Source organism: Macrotis lagotis, chromosome X (genome assembly GCF_037893015.1).
Source record: "Macrotis lagotis isolate mMagLag1 chromosome X, bilby.v1.9.chrom.fasta, whole genome shotgun sequence".
Lineage (NCBI taxonomy): Eukaryota > Metazoa > Chordata > Mammalia > Peramelemorphia > Peramelidae > Macrotis > Macrotis lagotis.
This window is the reverse complement of record NC_133666.1, coordinates 674,025,117-674,044,587: the sequence shown is the minus strand read 5'-3', so window position 1 is coordinate 674,044,587 and position 19,471 is coordinate 674,025,117. Positions and strand designations below refer to the sequence as shown.

Genomic DNA, 19,471 nt, shown 5'->3' with positions numbered 1-19,471 from the left:
CAATGTCTCTATTTTATAAATAAAAACCAAAGAAAGAGAGAGAAGTCACTTACTGTCTAAGGCTACAAAGCCAGGTAATGCTAGAACTGGATCCTTTGACTTAGTTTAGCCTTCTTTATTCCTTCAAACAAAACAGTCCAATCCTCTTATTTTACAGATGAAGAAAATTCATTCCCAGAAAGGGGAAATTACGTGTCTGAGATTGCCCAGCTAGTAAGAAAAAGCTTCATATCCCAGCTCCCTGGAAATTTGCCTTTTGCATAAAGCAAGGAATGACTGTGAAGTTTGGGGGCCATCCATCTGTTAAACCACAACCTGTCAGTACAGTTTCCTAATATTCAAACCTATGTCATTGAAAGACATAGGTCTCTGATCTCTCAGAACCTGCCCTAAGTCATGTCTGACAACAGGTCTCTGTGTAGGGAGTTGTTTAATAGTTTCTCTCAAGTCATAGTTTCCCCCCCATCCCCATTTAAAAAATTTTATTTTTTAAAAAATTCTTAGAATGATAGTTTTTGGGGGGGCTTACTTAACCCACTAATATCAATACAATCATTTGCCTTAACTTTTCTTAATCCAAGAAAGAATGGAAGTGGTGTCAGGGGAAGGAGAACTACACCAATGAGAGTCCCTAGGTAGTTGGTGAGACTGGAAGGGAGGCAGTCCTCAGATGCAGAAGCTATATGCTTATTCCAGAAGATAAAAAAAATTATCTTGGGTCTTACTTGAGCCCCCTAAAGTGAGGGAGGATATCTCTGTTTTTGTCCTGGGGCACTAGACTTCCTTCTAGGAAGGATGGGACTTCTGCCGGGATTTTCGTCTTGAAAGAATTCTTTTATGGAGCTTTTCATTTGTGCTCCTAAAGTTGGAAAAAGGTACCATCTCTCAGATGATGATCCTAACAGCCAAGCAATAGGTTAAGATTTGGGCTGTATTTCTGACAATGAGATGGGCTACCTTGCACACTCTCTAATCTGAACCTCCTCTCATGAGCATCCCTATGGATGCTCAAAAACCTACCAGTAGTATGTATAGAGTAAGAATTCAAACCCAGGTCTTCTAACAGTGGAGGACCTCTTCCCCAGTGATCTCTGCATACAATTGTTATCTATTTCACCAGTATAAACAACAATGCAATGACAACACAAAACACAATGATGATGATGACATTGTTGTTCCATCACATTTCAAATTTTCATACCCCCATGGGGTTCCCAAGGCCACTGTCCGACAGATTTTCTTGGCAAAGGTACTGGAATGGTTTGTCATTTCCTTCTGTTGTGGATCATCTTTAGTCAGAACTCTCCACTATGGCCTTTCTATCTTGGACAACCCTACATAGTATAGCTCATTGAGTTTCATTGAGTTTTGCAAGTCCCTCTGTCATGATAAGACAGCAATCCAGGGTGGGGAAGAGCTGATGGCTTTTGTGATTATTCAATCATATCAGACTCTCTGTGAGCCTGTTTTGGGATTTTCTTGGCAGAAATCCTGGAGGGGTTTGCCATTTTCTTCTCCAACTTATTTTTATAGATGAGGAACTGAGGCAAACAGGGTTAAGTGACTTGCCCAAGTTCACACAATTAGTGAAGTGTCTGAGGCTGGATTTGAACTCATGAAGATGAGTCTTGCTGACTCCAAATCCAAAGTTATATGCACTATGTTGCCACCTAGCTGTCCTTTTAAAGTCCAAAGGATAATGATGACACAATGACAAAACAACAGTCCACTGACAATGACACTAAGTACAAAAATACCAGCACCATGATGATAACAACGTTGTCACACAAGAATGATAAAAACCTAACAGTGACAATGATGAAAAGCACTTCAAATTTTTCAAAGCATCTTTGATCATTTAATTTGGATTCATTAATGATCTCTAGTGCTTCAAAGTTAGTTTATATGCTTTTTCTTCACAAATTTCATAGTTAGGTATTTTTGTATATGACATTGCTTTCTAGTGACATGTAAGCGCCTAGAAGACAAGACTTGTTATCTTTCTGCCTTTATAATCTCTCAGTATCTAGCTTCAGTCCCTGATTATCTTTCATTTCCACCTGGATATCCCACTGGGTACCTCAAATTTAGCTCAAAGATCTGTTGCTTTCCTCTGCTTTCCCTGCCAAACTTTGCTTCTTCTCAATGTCCCCAGTGGTAAAATGGAAACACTGTTAAATTCATAATTAGAAGACTCAATTTCATTTCTGGGTTCTGCTGTTTCCCTTTGTGATCTTGAAAAAGTCATTTTTCTCTGGACCTCAGTTTCTTGCCAAAATGAGGGATTAGACTGGAAGACTTCTGGAGTTCTTTACAGCTCCAACTCTTATGTAATATTTTATTCTTCCACTTTCCTCTTCTAATATAAACTTCTTAGCCTAACATTTAAGGTTCCCTACAATTAGGATCTGATCTAACTTTCCAAACTTATGATGTCACCTCTCTCCCTTGCATATTTCCTTTATTTAAGACAAATTGTACAATTAACTGATTTTGAACAAATAGCTGTTCAAATGAACTGTGTTATTTCCTTCCTCAGGGCCTTTGCGTATACTGTCCTTCATTCCAGGCACTTCTTCATTTCCATTTGTCCAAAGGAGAAGCAAAAAAAAAAACAAAAACCCAAAACCTAGTAATTTTCTCCCTACACCAAAAGGTACAGAACGGACCTTTTAAAAGACAAATTTGGGTGACGTGGACATTTATTTAGGCCTCTGCTAAAGAAGGGGAACAGCTCTACAGATGGCTGTTTTCTCTTTTAACTAATAATTCTTGTTAACTTTTTGCTAAGCTCAATTGTAAAGGGGATACGGTTTTTAACAACAATTTGGCCATGTTGATGAGGGAAAGGATGAAGAATGAAGGGGGATGTTAAGGTTAAAAGATTATGTGGTGGTGGTGGGGTGGCTAGGTGGTGCAGTGAATAGAGCAGTGAATAGAGTCAGGAGTACCTGAGTTTAAATCTGACCTCACACACTTAATAATGACCTAGCTGTGTGGCCTTGGGCAAGTCACTTAACCCCATTGTTTTGCAAAAAAAAAAAGAAAAGATTATGTGGGTCAACTTGTCAATAATTAAGCATTTAGTAAGTGTATTCCAATATTAGGCAGAGAGATACAGAGATCAAATTGATCTAGTTCTGACCCTCAAAGATCCTACTGTCTATTCAGGAGAAGTCATGTTATATTTAACAAAAAGAGAAGTTTGGAGATGAATAGGGAGGAAGAAAATCTGAAAAATGGCTTCATTATATTCTCATAAAACCTTCTTCCGCTATCCCTGGAAGATTCTTCTTATTAAAGTTCCTGTAGACCCAGGAAACGGAATGGAAAATAATGAGAAAAAGAGCCATTCTAATTACAAGGAATGAATCACAATGATGGTCTCATGATAAATTTCATGGGGACTCCTTTTGTTTTCATGCCCTCTGATACTATGAAATTCTGATCCGTGCTATCCAGTAAGTACACAAAAGTTTAGGGACCTTTCTCTATATCAGAAATTCTTAATCTGAGGTCCACAAATTTGCTTTAAAAAATAGTTTGATAATTCAATTTCAAATTTGTTTTCTTGCATTTTATCATGATAATATTTTATTTTTTTACATTAAAACCTTTTTGAAAAGAGATTCCTAAAGTTTACCAGATTGCCTGAGGGGTTTGGAACATAAATGAGACTAAGAAACTGCTGTCAATCCTCTGTGTGAATATCAGTGGAACAATCCATACTTTTGCCATGCTTTCTCCACCTCCTTTATGGGGCATGTGTCTCTTTGGTCACATCTTTATGCCTAATTCTTTTTTGGCTGTATGCTGTAATCTAATCATGTCCATTGTCTGCCACTCCATTACTCTTTTGGGTGATGCATCAACCTTCATCTTTTGGAGATAATGATATTTCATTGTTATGATATGACAAATAATGTCACTGGAAGAATATTGATGTGAATAAGATGGACCTTTGTTTCACAGAGATGCTTTGAATGTGGGGAAGAGTCATGAATATAATAATATTTGTCCTTCATTTTTGAAGAAGACCATGACATCAGGGAGGTGATGCCATGACAGGTAAGTGATCTGGATTTAAGTGAGGGGGTACTCTGGTAAATTACCAGCCTCACTTGCTCTGCTAGAGTCATCTGGGTCCATTGGCCAGAAATGAATCGGGACTATTGAAGATGACCCTGGATGAAAGACAATTAAGGTTAAGTGATTGGTCCAAGGTCACACAGCTGGTAAAAGTCAAGTGTCTGAGGTCGAATTCAAACTCCTGTCCTCCTGACTTCAAGGCAGTGTTCTGTCCACTGCACCATCTAGCTACCCCCTGGAAGAGTCATCAAAAACATTTGGGGAAGTACCATATCTCAAATTATACAACAAAGTAGTAACAATCAAGATAGTATCATACTATTTAAGAAATGTAGTGGCTGACCAATAAATTAGATTATACAATATATAGAAGCAAATGAGAATAATAATCTAATGTTTGAATAACCCAACAATCCAAGCTTTTGGGAGAAGAACTCACTTTTTGATAAAAAGAAAAAAACTCAAACTGCTGGGGGAAACTGAAAAGTAGTCTAGCAGAAACTAGGTATAGACCAACATCTCACAAAATTTACTAAGATAAACTCAAAATGGGCACATGATTTAGACATAAACAGTGATAGCATAAGCAAATTAGGAAAGCACAGAAAAAATACCTATCAGACCTGTGAATTGAAAATGAATGAATTAAGAAATAAGAGATAGAGAAAATCATTGGTAATAAAATGATAGTTTTGATTACATCAAATTAAATAGGTTTTGCACAAATAAAATCAGTGTAGCCAACATTAGAAGAAAAGCAAGAAAGGAGGAAGATTTTTATAGCAAGTTTCTTTTTTTATTTTTCTTTTTTAGGTTTTTGCAAGGCAAATGGGGTTAAGTGGCTTGCCCAAGGCCACATAGCTAGGTAATTATTAAGTGTCTGAGACCAGATTTGAACCCAGGTACTCCTGACTCCAGGGCCAGTGCTTTATCCACTGAGCCACCTAGCTGACCCATAGCAAGTTTTTCTGATAAATGTTTCATTTTTTCCAAATATATAAGGTACTGAACCCAACCTTTAAAAATAATAACTATTCCCCAATTGATTAAATAGCCAAAGGATATGAATAGGCAATTTTCAGAGGAAGAAATTTAAGTTCTCAATTATCATATAAAATGCTCTAAACAATTGAAGAAATGCAAATGAAAACAACACTAAGACATTGCTATACACCCATCATATTGGCCAAGATAACAGAAAAAGGAAAATGACAAATGCTGGAGGGAGAAGGTATACTAATGCATTGTTGATGAAGTTGTGAACTGGCCCAAACATTCTGCAGAAATTTAGAATTATTCCCAAAGTGGTTTAAAACTGTGCATATCCTTTCTCCAGTCAATACTACTACTAAGTCTGTATTCCATAGAAATCCAAGTAAAAGAACTCAGACACACAAAAATATTTATAGCAATTCTTTTTTGTACTAACAAAGATCTGGAAATTGAAGAGTACTCTTCAGTTGGGGAATGGCCAAATAAATTATGGCATATGAATGTGATTGTTCCATCACTATTTCTTATAAGACGTGATGATGAAGAAGATGTCAGAAAAACCCGGGAGGACTTTTATAAACTGATCAGAATCAGGAGAGCAAAGGACACAGTAACAGCAAGATTGTGAAGATAATCAACTGTGAGAAACTTAGCAATTCTATGCAGGATAATGATCCATGACCAGTTTCAAAGCACTCACAATGGAAAATGTTATCCTCCAGATATAGAACTGCCAGACTCAGAGTGCAGATTGAGACATGTTTTTCCTTTATTTTTCATGCTTTCTTTTCTTTTCTTTTTTTAAGAACATGGCTAATGTGGAAATGTTTTTTCATGACATTATGTATCATGGGTATATTTCTTGTCTTCTCAATGGTGGGAGAGAATTTGGAACCAAAACTTAAAATTAAAAAAATTAAAAAACATTTGGAGAGTTTGTAGAAAGAGCTTTGAATTTTAAATTATAGGAATACAGTTTTAATCCAACTGTTGCCACTTACTCCTCCATTAGAATATAAGTTCTTTGAGGATAGGGATTATTTTTGAATTGCTTTATGGCTCTGCTTTTTTGCTTTCCCCCCATTATATAAATATTTTATTCATTTTCCAATTACATACAATGATAGTTTCTGCCAATCATTTTTTTTGCAAGGTTTTGAGTTTTGCAATTTTTTCTCCCTCCCTTCCCTCCCCCCTCTCCCTAACAGAAGGCAATCTGATTTAGTCTTTACATTTGCATCTATGATATGCATAGATCAAAACTGAATGTTTCGTGAAAGAAGAAACAGTTCCAAAATGAAGGAAGAAAACATTAGAGATAACAAAATTGCAGAATATATAAGACAACTTTAAAAATTGTAGATAATGAACTTCGGTCTTTGTTTAAATTCCATAGTTCCTTCTCTGGAGACAGATGGTATTCCCCATCATAGATCCCCTAAAATTGTCCCTGATTATTGCACCGCTGGGGTGAGCAGGTCCATCAAGGTTGATCATCACCCCATATTGTTAGTGTGCACAATGTTTTTCTCATTCTGCACATCTCACTCATCCTCAATTCATGCAAGTCTTTCCAGGCTTTTCTTATAGAACAATAGTGTTCCATCACATACATATACCACAATTTGTTCAACCATTCCCCAATTGATGGACATCCCCTCAATTTCCAATTCTTTGCCACTACAACAGTCTAGCTTTGTTGTTTTTTTTTTTCAAGACAAACGGAGTTAAGTGGCTTGCCCAGGGCCACACGGCTAGATAATTATTAAGTGTCTGAGACCAGATTTGAACCCAGGTACTCCTGACTCCAGGGCCAGGTGCTTTATCCACTACGCCCCCTAGCCGCCCCCTAGCCGCCCCCTAGCTCTGTTTCTTAGTACACCTGTGGCATACAATAAATGTTTAAAAGGTATTTGTTGAGTATCTGTGTGATCTTGTCAAAGACAGTGTTTCCTAGGCATCAGTTTTTTTCCTCTGTAAAAAGCAAAGACTTGTCTAAATCTATCAGAAATGGATCCCAGTGGGACTCATATTCACTACCCTGTGTTGTAGTTTTATGTGTTTTGTTGAGCAGGTTCCAATTATGGTTTAACTTGGTTAGGGCTTCTGGTGTGAGGCTAAAATCTGGACCAAAATAGTCTGGAGTAAAATAATCATTTTAACCTTAATCTCTGATCTGTGAGCTAAGTCATAGAACCTCAGCAGAACGAATCTGGGAGCTGGAAGGGACCTCATAGACCATCCAGTCCAATTAATGTCAAATAATCTCTGTTACAAGGTACCCAACAACTGGTCATTCAATCTCTGCTTGAAGATATACAAGAAAGAAGAATCCACCATCTCTCAAGGTGTTCATTCCCTGTTGTAAGAGAATTTCTCACTTAACATTTGTTTAAAGTGAATTTCAGAGAGAATATTATTCCATTTTGTTCTATCGTTTCTCATTTTGTTACATTTGACACCTGCATGAACTCTAGACCCAGTGTCAACAACTGACTTTCTTCTTTATTTATCTTTGTTTCCTTAATTGGTACTATAATCTGAGTCTCAGAGTCCAATGGAATGAGAGTCTTTCTTTGTTGTTGGAAGCTGGTGGTGGTGTGTGAGGGGCATGGTAGACTCAGAGAGAAGGGAGAAGATTAAATTTAGTGACTTTTTGGAGTGTCTTCAGACCTTTCAAGATCTTGAATATTATCTTTGCTCAGCAGTGGCTTCCAACTTTGAGAAGATGAATGATGCCAACCTGACTTCAATTTTATTAAGAGAAAATAAGGCTCTGGGAAGAGGCCATCATGAAAGGAGCTGGCAGGCTTCATCATGTCCCTGTTCCCAGCTTGTGATGTTAAAACCTTTGAAGAATTTCTCCTTGGGTGAGATCTAGTACCCTTTCTCTTGGTTGAACTGAATTACTTTGCTCCTAATAGGAAAGCTCCTTCAATCTTGTCATCTGATATATATTCTTCCATGTATATTTTCTCTGATTTCCATTTGCCATGACTTGGATAAATGGGTTTCTTTCCTACTTGCTATGTGTGTTTCAGACAGCTATATAGTGCAGTAGATAGAGTGCCATGCTTGGAGTCAAGAAGACTATTTTTCTGAGTTCAAATCTGGTCTCAGACATTTGCCAGCTATGTGTCCCTGGGCAAGTTACTGTTCATCTTGGTTTCCTCATATGGAAAATGAGTTGGAGAAGAAAATGGCAAACTACTCCACTAACTTTGATAAGAAACCCCTAAATGGGCTCACAAAGAATCAGACATGATTAAAAAATGGTGAAACTATATCTACCACCTCCATCACGTGTCTTCATTGTGGAACTGGTGCTTCATGGAAGGGAATCAAGCTCTGATATAAATCTTAGGTCTTCCTTTCCTTAATAATGAATAGTAAACAGATATTTAGCTTGACCCTGAAAACTACATCCCCTAGACTAACAATATTAAAGGAGGCAGAGATATATAATTCTTGCCTATACTTCCTCTTTTTGAGGAGATCAGAACGGTTAATCTTCTGTTCCAATTTCCTGTTTCCCCTTCTGCTAGGAAATAAAATCTCTCCTAGAGAAAGGTGTGTGGGGGGGATACTAGAGGCATATGATGTCTATTCTATCTCTCTGAAACTGTACAACAACATTTCCATGATATATATGAGAACTGTACAAAAGGACTTAATTGGTAGAAACAAAGGGATACCTTCCTTCCTTAATCTCTTGAAGATCACATTTTGTCCAAAGCCTCACTATGAATGATCCCAACCTCCTGCTCCTTTGATCCTATTCCTATGCTTCTGGCATGGGTGGTAGAATTCAGGAAGCCCTGTTGATTAAGTTCACTACAAATATATGTTAATTAATCTCAACTGAAGCAAGACAACTCTTCTATTACCTGATCCTTCCTCCCACTTTACACATGTGACTACTTCAAACCTCTTTTTTTTCCTTAAGTCACTCATGGAACTCCCTCCCGCCACCTTCTCAGCTGAGGATCTGATCTCATACTTCATGGAAAAAATTGAAACCATTCTCCAAGAAGTTCCCTCTTCTCTCCATCTCACATTATCTTGATATCATTCTTCACCTTCCTCTTCACTTTAGTCTTTGATGAAGTGACTCTTTTTTTCCTTTATAAGTATTATACATATTCCCTTTATTCCATTCATTCTTGTCTTCTCCAGCTTCTGGATTAGCCCATTTCTTTAATATTCAATCTCTAATTATCTACTAGTTTCTTCTCAATTGGCTATAAATATTCCCAGTCCTCCCCAATCCTAAAAAGATAAAAGCTATCATTGATTCAATTATCCTATTTATAGCTCATTATTCTCACATCATATTATTATATCATATATCATTATCATATTGTGTATCATATAATATATATTTATTATCATTATATCTATTGCTCTAAATCTTCCTTTTTCCTTCTCAGCTAAACTCTATGAAAAAGTCATTTTAATATGGTGCTTCCCTTCCTTTTTTCTGTCTTCCAAACCCTTTGCATCACTATTCAAACAAAACTCTCACCAAATCAAAGCTCTCATAAAAGTTACTAGTTATCTCTCATTGCCAAATTGAAGAACTTTTCCCTAATTCTCATCCATCTTGACTTCTCTGCTGCATTGGATATTATCAACCTCATTTTTTTCCTCCTCGATGCTCTCTTCACTCTGGGTTTTCATGTCATTTTTCTTTCCTTATTCTCCTTCCAATCTGATTATTTTGTTGAACATTTCTCCATGTTTTACCTCTGAGTGTACTCTATCACACTGTCCTTTCTACATTCTCACACTTGTACTCATCAGTTTCCATCTGTTTGATCTTTACTGATATGCTTCCCTAATCTCTATAACCGATTCTATTTTCTCTTCTGAACTACATTTTTGCCCAATCAGATTCCTATTGATTGCTTTAAACTGGATGCTCCATAGCTATCACAAAGTGCCCCAAATTGAGATTTCCTCTTTCTCCTCTTCTTCCTCCTCCTCCTCCACTCCCAACATATCCCTCTTCTATAAGTCCATATATCAATAGCAGCAGCATTCTTCCAATCAACCAGGCTTGCAACTCCTGTGTCATTCTGTAGCCTAAATCTACTATCAAATATCTTCATTTTGACTTCACAAAATCTTATATTTATCACAATCTCACAGACTTACAAAAATCTCACATAAACTCTATTTAATACCTTTGCCCTGCCTATCCAGTCCTCCAATGCCTAGAATGCTCCCCATCCTCCTCTCTACTTCTTAGAATTCCTTCTTGATTTCCTTCATAATTCTGCTTAAATGTTATCTTCTGAAGACTTTTCCAATTCCCTCCCCTATCCTTTCCCCATTCCTTCCCATTAGTAACTTCCCTTCTAAAGTTAACTTTCATATTATCTATGTATTTTGTAGATAAATTATTTATCTTTGAAAGAAAGATTTTTTGAGGACAGTGACATGAAAAAAGAGGAATGGAGATCACAGTTGTGAATGTGATTTTTTGTTTTCCATTCCATGAGTTGAATAATATATACATCCTGTTGATCTTGTTCTGAAAACATGCCCTTGAGATAAACTGTGTTCACCCCATCCTGATATCCAACTGATGTTAAAGTTTGCTTTTATTGATTGGTTTAAGTGATTCTTGCCTATTCCATAGAATGCTGCCTAAAAATGGTGTGTGTATGGGTTGGTCTGTCCATCTATCAATCCATTCATCTATCCACCCATCCATCTCTCTCTCTCTCTCTCTCTCTCTCTCTCTCTCTCTCTCCCCCCATCCCTTCATCTATTCATCCATCTATCCATCTACCTATATCCATCTATCTCCATCAATTTCTCAGTCTTTATCTAGCTATCAATCTTCAGCGGTCTATCAGTCTCTATCTATACATCTATCTATGTACCTACCTATATATACATTATCTATCTCTCTATCTATCTATCCATCCATTCATCTATTTATCTTTATGCATCAAACTATCACTCTATCTCTATGTGCCAGGCTAGTCAAGTAAAGACCTTTTGATTTTATCTCTGGACTCCTGCTTACTTGCTGATCTCATCTTTATGAACTCACTGATGAATAAATGACTCCTGCGGGTCAACTTCAAATTTAATTCTACCACAGACTATTTTTAGTTTTATTTCTCCTTCCTTTATGTGCAAGGATGACACATAGTAAGAATTTAATAAATGGTTTTTGATTGATTAATTTATCTCTAAGATAGTCACAAATTATTTTTAAATAAAATTTTATTTCAATTCCCCCTTCCCCATTCTCCCCTGACCCGAACTTTGAGAGGTCACTGAACTGTGACAGAAATAGAAACATCAGAATCTGGATGCAAGATATAGCAAAATTTTCCCTAGTTTTCATATCAGTCAAGAATTTTCCAGTCTCCCTTTGGGAGAAGACACTTACTTTTGTTCAAGAAAGAAGAGAAAAGCAAAAGCCCTGTTAAAAAATAGAATTAAGGGAAAAAAAATCTACCATCTATTTTGCTTCTGGAGGCACTATGTTAAAAAACTGATTTTATTTTAATTTGTACCTTGAGTCCATCACTTCTCTGTTAGGATGATAGCATTTTTCATCATGAGTCTTATGGAAGCATGACTGGTCATTGAATTTGTAACAACCTCTGTCAAAGGGTTGTCTGGATACAAATACCTTGAAATTCATAGTTCTTCCCAGATTAGGAATAAAGGAAACTAATGTGAAATGATATTCCTTCCTTTCTAGGCTGCACTCCTGACTGGCTAGATTTTTCTCAACCTATGTTATAGATATCTCTAAACCCAGGAAACTCAATTTACCATTGAACTTTTCACACTGAAAATACTGTCTATCCCAGTGGCCAGTCCCTCTGATTGGTTGATTCCATCTAGAACCCTTTCCATTCTTTCCTTTCCTTGGCCTTAGAGTCAGAGGACAGGAGTTCAAATCCTATCTCAGATACTTGACCCTTAACTAGTTGTATGATCTTGGGCAAGTCACTTAACCCTAATTGCCTTAAACCCGTGGCCATTTTCAGTCACCCTGATAAAAAGGACAATGACCCCCCCGCTCCCCACAACCCCTCCAGCTAACCAGCCATGTCTTCATTTCTTTGCCTGTTGCCTTGATTCTCTGGACTTTCTCCACCATTCCCCTACATGGTATCTTCCCCAACTTCCAACCTTCTTCAGTTTCCTTTTATGTGCTGTCTTCCCTCCTTAGAATATAAGTGCCTCAAGGGTATGCAATATTTTCTCATTGACCTGGGAGCTCTGAAATTTGACTATAATATTTCTATAGCTTTCATTTTGGGATTGATAGATTCTTTCAATTTCTATTTTTCCTTTATTTCTAGAATAACAGGGCAGTTTTTTGATAATTTCTTGAAAGATGATGTCTAGGTTCTATCTTTTTTTTATCATGACTTTCAGGTACTAACAATAACTTTAAAAATTTTAAATTAAATTAAATAATTTAAAATTTTCCAGGATCTATTTTCCTGGTTAGCTATTTTGTCAATGAGATAGTCCACATTTTCTTTGAGTGGTTTCTTTTTTCCTAGTGGTTTTTGTTTTTGTTTTACTGTTTCTTGACTTTTCACGAAGACATCAGTTTCCCTTTGCTCAAGTCCTGTTTCAGTGATAGCAAAGAGATTCCTAAATATCCCTCTGACTCCCTTATCCTCTATGGATCAAGAACTCAGGAAGCAGCTGCCATTGCTGATTCAGTGATTCCCAAGGACTTTTTCTGGTCTGTTGGGGTCCTATCTGTACTGCTGAGATCTGTGCTAGACTGGCTTTCATTCTCATCCCAGGGATTAGACTTTTCCTGCTGGTTTCCAAGTTGTCCTTGGCAACCTCTGGGCTGAGAGGTCTGGGAACCTTGGTATCATGGGACTTCTTACTTGTTCTCATCCCAAATGTCTAATCATTTGCCAAATCTTGCCTTTTTTACTTTCCCTATATTTCTTGAATCTGACCCCTTCTCTCTAATCAGCTACCCGCTCTCATCCTCATCCTGTCTAGATGACTGCAATTGTCTTTAAATTGGTCTCTCTGTCTCAAATCTCTCCCCATTCTGGCCTATCCTTCACACAGTTGCCAGAATGATTTTCCCCTAATGGAGATATTACCTTTTCTCAATGAATTCCAATGATTTCCATTTAGCTTTTAAATTCCTACCTGAAATCAACATATTTTGATGACTTCATTGAATAGTACTCTTCCTCTTGTACTCTATATGCAGTCAAACTTTTTTCTGTTTCTAAGAGAAAACATTTGATTTTCTCCTTTCTGTGGTTTTATATTAGCCCTCCCAGGTGTCTGGAATGTACTCTCTCCTCAACTCCATTTCATGTGTACATTATTTTTTCATGTTGTATTTGACTCTTTGTGGGTTGGGTTTTTGGGGAGTTGGTTGCCATTTCAATTCCAGTACATTTCAAAAATGAGGAAACTGAGGCACGTAGGGTTAAATGACTCAGGATCACACAGTTAGTAGGTGACTGAGTCTGAATTTGAACTCAGGAAGATGAGTCTTTCTGACTGTAGACCTGGCACTCTATCTACTGTGCCACCAGGATGTCAATGGTCAATAAATAGTCTATAGTCAGTTACATAAGAACCTATTTTTGTGCCAGAGTAAAAGCTGGGGATATCAAAAAGAAAAAAAAAGAAGAAACAAATAAAAATCACTCTTTCCTTAAGGAGTTTACAATTGAAATGGGAAGACAACACACAAAAGGAAGGAGACCCATCATGGAGTAGCATTCAGTGTAGTAGAGATGACTTGCCTCCTTGGTCTCCTTAAAGAGAGGTTTGGAGGAAATTCCTCCATCTCTACTCCCCATAGTCAGAGGAAGAGGACCTCAGACCCAGGGTATATTGTTGATGTGATGAGAATAGAACTCTCTCTTTCTCCCACATCCATTTGAAGTTCCATCTTCTACACGAAAGGAAGTTAGGTAGTGCAGTGGATAGAGCTCCAGTCCTAGCATCAGGAAGATGAGCTAAAATCTGACTTCAGACACTTACTATGTGACCCCAGGTAAAACAGCTAACATTGTTTGCCTTGGTTTCTTCATCTGTAAAAGAAGGTGGAGAAGGAAATGGCAAACCACTCCTGTGTCTCGGTCAAGAAAACTGCCACATGACTGAACCACAACCACAACAATGTGTACTTCAATCCAATGATATAATGAGCTCCCAACCCTCACTGAATAGTTTGTTCTTATGATTATTTAAGTATTCAGCAGCACTTTCCATTCTTCTTCCAAAAGTATTTGCTGACAAATGAATGCATTTTTGTTTCCCTGTTGTGTTCTGTGCATTATTTTACTCATTTTTAGTGTGACAGGAAGGAAAAATGTTCTCCTGAGGTTTGTAGCTTTTGTCTTTTTATTATTTAATGGAAAACCTAAGAAACTTTTAAACATTGTAGGGATTATATTTGTTTCATCTGCAGCAAAACAAGTCATGGAGGCAGAATTGTGAGCCAATGACACTTCAGTAAAGTCCATGGTCCCCTCTAATGAAATAGAACTCAGATCTTCATCACAATCTGACATACCTCTGGTTCCCAGAACCTTGTCTTTGTTTTTTGATATCCAAATACACAAAAAAAGCTTGACAAAATACAAAATCTCATTAGTTGATAGATCATGCTCTTGAGAGTCAAAAATGATATATCTTCAGGGAAGTCACAGGTTGGGTGAAACTTGGGACATCTCCACTGACTAAGTGGTCATATGATGGTCATCTGTTCATATTAGACAAGAGAAAATGGTCTGCAGCTACAAATATAAGTTGGGGAAATTTCCAAAGCATCAATGCATTCTATCCGTATTGGACTTGGATAGAGAAGTTAAGTAACACAGAATGGAGATATCTTTGTCAGAATTCTTGTGGTTGAGGGGGCAGCTAGGTGGTGCAGTGGATAAAGCACCGGCCCTGGAGTCAGGAGGACCTGAGTTCAAATCCGACCTCAGACACTTCATAATGACCTAGCTGTGTGGCCTTGGGCAAGCCACTTAACCCCATCTGTCTTGCAAAACCCTAAAAAACCCAGAATTCTTGTGGTTGAGCAAGTGAGCTTCATACTTGACAAACAAGTAGTGAACATTTCATTAAAGTCTGAGATCTATTTTAGGGACCCTTTTATAAGAACCTGTTTTGCCTAGATATTTCCTTATGATTTATATGCAATAAAGCTTAGCAAAACATTCTCTATTCTTATATCTATTATTAGCTGATGGAGTAAGCATGTGTTACTAGATGCATATAGTGAAATAATTGCAAACAATCATTCCCCCTTACGGAACGGATTAGAGTTGGAGTAGGGATTCAAAATGAATCATTTCACACAATATTCTTCATTGAGTTCTTTGACATTCTGTAAAACAATGAACTTTGGCTTAAAATTGTAGAGGTTTGTCTTCTGGACTCTTAGATTTCAAATATCTTGTTCATTGTCATGATTTCCTACTATCATCATTAACACGTATCTCAAACCAAGATTTAAATTCATTGTTGATAATCATGAATGTTAGTTTGTATTTCTCATCATCTTGATCATCTCAGTTTTTCTGGTTAATTTCTTATTGTATGTGATTAGAATGTTATTGTTTTATCTCATAAAATGTTTGTGTAAGGAATGCGTATATTAGTTTGGCCATTATCTCGTTTACTTGTGTTCAGATTATTACTGGGATCTTCAGACTGAGATTTTTTTTTGGTAGGCACCTTTCATTTTGTGGGGGTTGGTTTGGTTAAAACTACATACAATATAATATGTAAATTTGCTTTTATTTAAATTTTATTAATTTAATTTATTAATATAAATATATTTATTTTAGTAATGATTTATTAATTTATTAACATTAAGGTTTTTTTATTTTATTGATATAGATACCAGATACACATAAAACCCTAACATGTCAAAATATACCAAAAGCGAATGAAGGAGTATAGGCATCACTCACTGTCAACCCCTCAGCCTCATGGAATCCTCACTTTTCCCTTAGGATGTCTTATGAACCCTATGAGACTTAGACTCTCTCTGATATATGAAACAAGAGTCAATCAGCAGATTAAAAATACTAAAGCTTGTCTTTTTAAAAAGTTTTTTTTTGCAAGGCAATGAGGTTAAGTGGCTTGTCCAAGGCCACACAGCTAGGTCATTATTAAGTGTCTGAGGCCAGATTTGAACTCAGGTACTCCTGACTCCAGGGCCCGTGCTCTATCCACTGCACCACCTAATCACCCCTGTACTTACTCTTTAATGAGCAGCTATAGTCTTCCCAATCTCTGACTTTGGGACTCCCTTTTTACTTTTCCCAGGATCATACTGTCTGGTTTGAGTGATCAGTTATGCAAATTGCATCCCAAATCCCCACGTCCCTAATCTAGTACACACCACTCTTGCTTACCAGATTGTGAAGTTATAACTCAAATTGCAAAGGCATTTATTTAAGCCATAAAGCAATCAGTCAAACTGAGATCTGTTAAACACTTTAGCTCAAAAAGGCCAAAGTCTCCCACTGCATCTAGGGTCATCTCCAGTTATCCTGACCCATATCTGACCATTGGATCTAGATGGCTCTAAAGGAGAAAGTGAGACTGCTGTCTTTGCACAGTCCTCCCTCATTTAAATTCAATTCACTTGCATGTCATCACCTCATTGATTTCATGGTGTTCTTTGAGAATGAAGGATAAACAATAAACAACCTCTAGCCCCTGGTCATCTAGGTACTACTGTGAACTTTTAGAAAGCATAGAAGTCCTTTGCCTCATATTACAGAGGGGACTCCAATTCTGTTTCCACAAAACCTCGATTGACAACTCTTCTTGGTTCAGAGATGGCTCACTCATTGACAGACTTCAGTCTAACCTAGAATTCAGAGCATCTTCCAAATATTCATCTCACTGACCATAACCAGGCAGGGGCTATTTTCCTAGAAATGCCCAGACATCAGCTAAAAAAGTTCTTTTGTTGGTTTATGCAACTGAATGTCTGGAGAAAGTAAGAGTGGAATGGAGTTCATTATTTCTATTGACTTTTTCATATTCCTCTTTCATACTGAAAGCCTCAGATTTTTTGCCAGGCCCAGAATTATTCTACAATTCCTAAAAGGTCCTCAGCTTTAATGACATCTCAGTTGTCTTTCCTTGTTCCTTATGATCTTCAGCTTTCCTGGGTTCTAAATGGAGCCTATCACTATCACTTTAATATTTTAAAGTTTGCAATTCTTATCACCTTCATTATCTAATTTGTTCACTACAACAACCATTTGAAGTAGGGTATCTTTGTTCTTCAGACAAGGAAACTAGGTTTAGAGGTATTAAGAAACTGGTCCATTTTGCATTTACCCAGTAGAGATAGGAAACAGGATTTCAATTCAAGTTTCTCCTGGCTATAAGTGTGGCTTTTTTTTTTCTTCACTATACCATGTTCCCATTTATAGAACTGATCTCATTAATTTTTTGGTGGCATATGGGATCACCATCTTGTCTGTGATTTTATCAATTTAGAAAGATTTAAGTGGGAAAACTCCCCTCTGCAATAGAAGGGAAACTCATCTTTGCAACCTATAGTCTTTTTTTTAGGGTTTTTTTTTGCAAGGCAATGGGGTTAAGTGGCTTGCCTAAGGACACACAGCTAGGTCATTATTAAGTGTCTGAGACTGGATTTGAACCCAGGTACTCCTGACTTCAGGGCCGGTACTTTATCCACTGTGCCACCTAGCTGCCCCTGCAACCTATAGTCTTAAGGAGTTTCTTGGACCACTGGAAGATTAGATCAGTTGTCCAGGGTCATAGAGCCAGTATGGATAAGAGGAAGGACATAAATCTAGGCCTTCTCAACTTCAAGGTCAGCCTTATTTCTCATGACTCCTTTCTACAATAACAAAGAATAGAAGCAGGTAGGTGGTGCCACGGATAGAGCATTGATCTTAGAGTCTAGGAGGACCTGAGTTCAAATCCGATCTCAGACACTTAATACTTATTTGACTGTGTGGTTTTGGACAAGTCACTTAATCCCATTTTCTTGCCAAAAAACCCAATTCAACAAACATTTATTAAGTATGTATATGAGCCAGGCACAATGCTAAGCAGTGGGAATACAAAAAGGAGGCAAAAGACAGATCTTGACCTCAAGGAGATTACAATTTAATGGGGAATACAGCTTAGAAACTACTAGATACAAAGTGAGTTTTATTCAGGCTAAAAAGGAAATCATTACCGGAGAGAAGACACTGGAATTGAGTTTTCGAAGACTTCCTGAAGGAGGTTTAAATGAATCTTAAAGGAAACCTAGGAGGTCGCTAGGTGGAGATAAGGAGTGAGAGCATTTCAGGCATGGGGCTGGGGGGGAGGGGAAGCCAGAAAGAATGTTGGAGTTGGGAAATGGAACAGCCGGGAGGTTCAGTGTCACTGGCTAGATGATTAGTAGATGAAGAGGGAGTTGTGGGAAGACTGGAAGAGTAGGAGGGGGCCGGATTATGAAAGATTTTCTTTGAATGACAAACAGAGACCATTGGTAAAAGACAAGTGTAACACAAATGCAAAGAGCTCAAGATATGCTCTCAGGAGAGACACAAGTTTTAATCCAGTCATTGATGCATTCTTGCAGTGCCCCCATGAACAAGTTACTCTTTTGTGTCTTTTCAATCTATAAAAATGGAGATAATCATAACAATACCCTCAGTCCAGACATGCTTGGATCATTTTCTTGGGTATATAAGGAATGCTACAAAATCTGATAATGCTATCTTACTTTCTGCGGTCACTAGGAGATTATTTCATTGGACAGAAATGTTCACAGACCAGGTCTTTACAGTATCAAAGTTTTGTTTTTTGAAGCAGAGAAAAGATGACCAGATTTCAGCTTCACAGGCCAAGAGGTTCCAGCACCAACGATGTCCTCCACCAACATCTTCGGTGGGATCAGCTGGATCCAGAATCACAGGTCTAAAGAGCCAAGAAATTAATCAATCAGTAATCATTTATTAAGTATCTACTATGTGCCAGAGACTGTGATATGTCTTATATACAGATATATATCAGATATCCAAACTATATATCAGAAAGGAAACTATTCCTGCCCTCCGGGATCTTAAATTCATTTGAGGAAGGCAATGGTTATGTATAAAATGCATATGACTTAAATAGATATTTGCAGCTAGGAGTAAGGGTTTATGTGGCAGTTGACATTAGATCTGAATCTTGAAGGAAACTTGGGATTCTGAGAGGTGGAGGCAAGAAGGGAATGGCATTCCAGGCCAGGGATAATGTCAGAATAAAGTCACAGAGGTGGCAGATGGAAAGGGATGTATGAAGAACAATATAAAAGGCCAATTTTTTTTATGAACTAGTGAGTACATGAAGGGAAGAAACGTATAGTAACGTT

At 37.4% G+C, this 19,471-nt stretch overlaps 1 protein-coding gene across 2 annotated transcripts in view; it reads right to left on the bottom strand.

Moving 5' to 3' along the window:
• Nucleotides 1-17,756: 17,756 nt before the first annotated feature.
• The window catches only part of LOC141501629 (2'-5'-oligoadenylate synthase 2-like), an 87,500-nt gene continuing 85,785 nt past the window's right edge, over nt 17,757-19,471 (bottom strand). For both annotated transcript variants that reach the window (XR_012472280.1, XR_012472281.1), the window contains one exon: nt 17,757-19,032. The gene's annotated coding sequence lies outside the window, so the exon portion shown is untranslated. The remainder of the gene's footprint in view (nt 19,033-19,471) is intronic.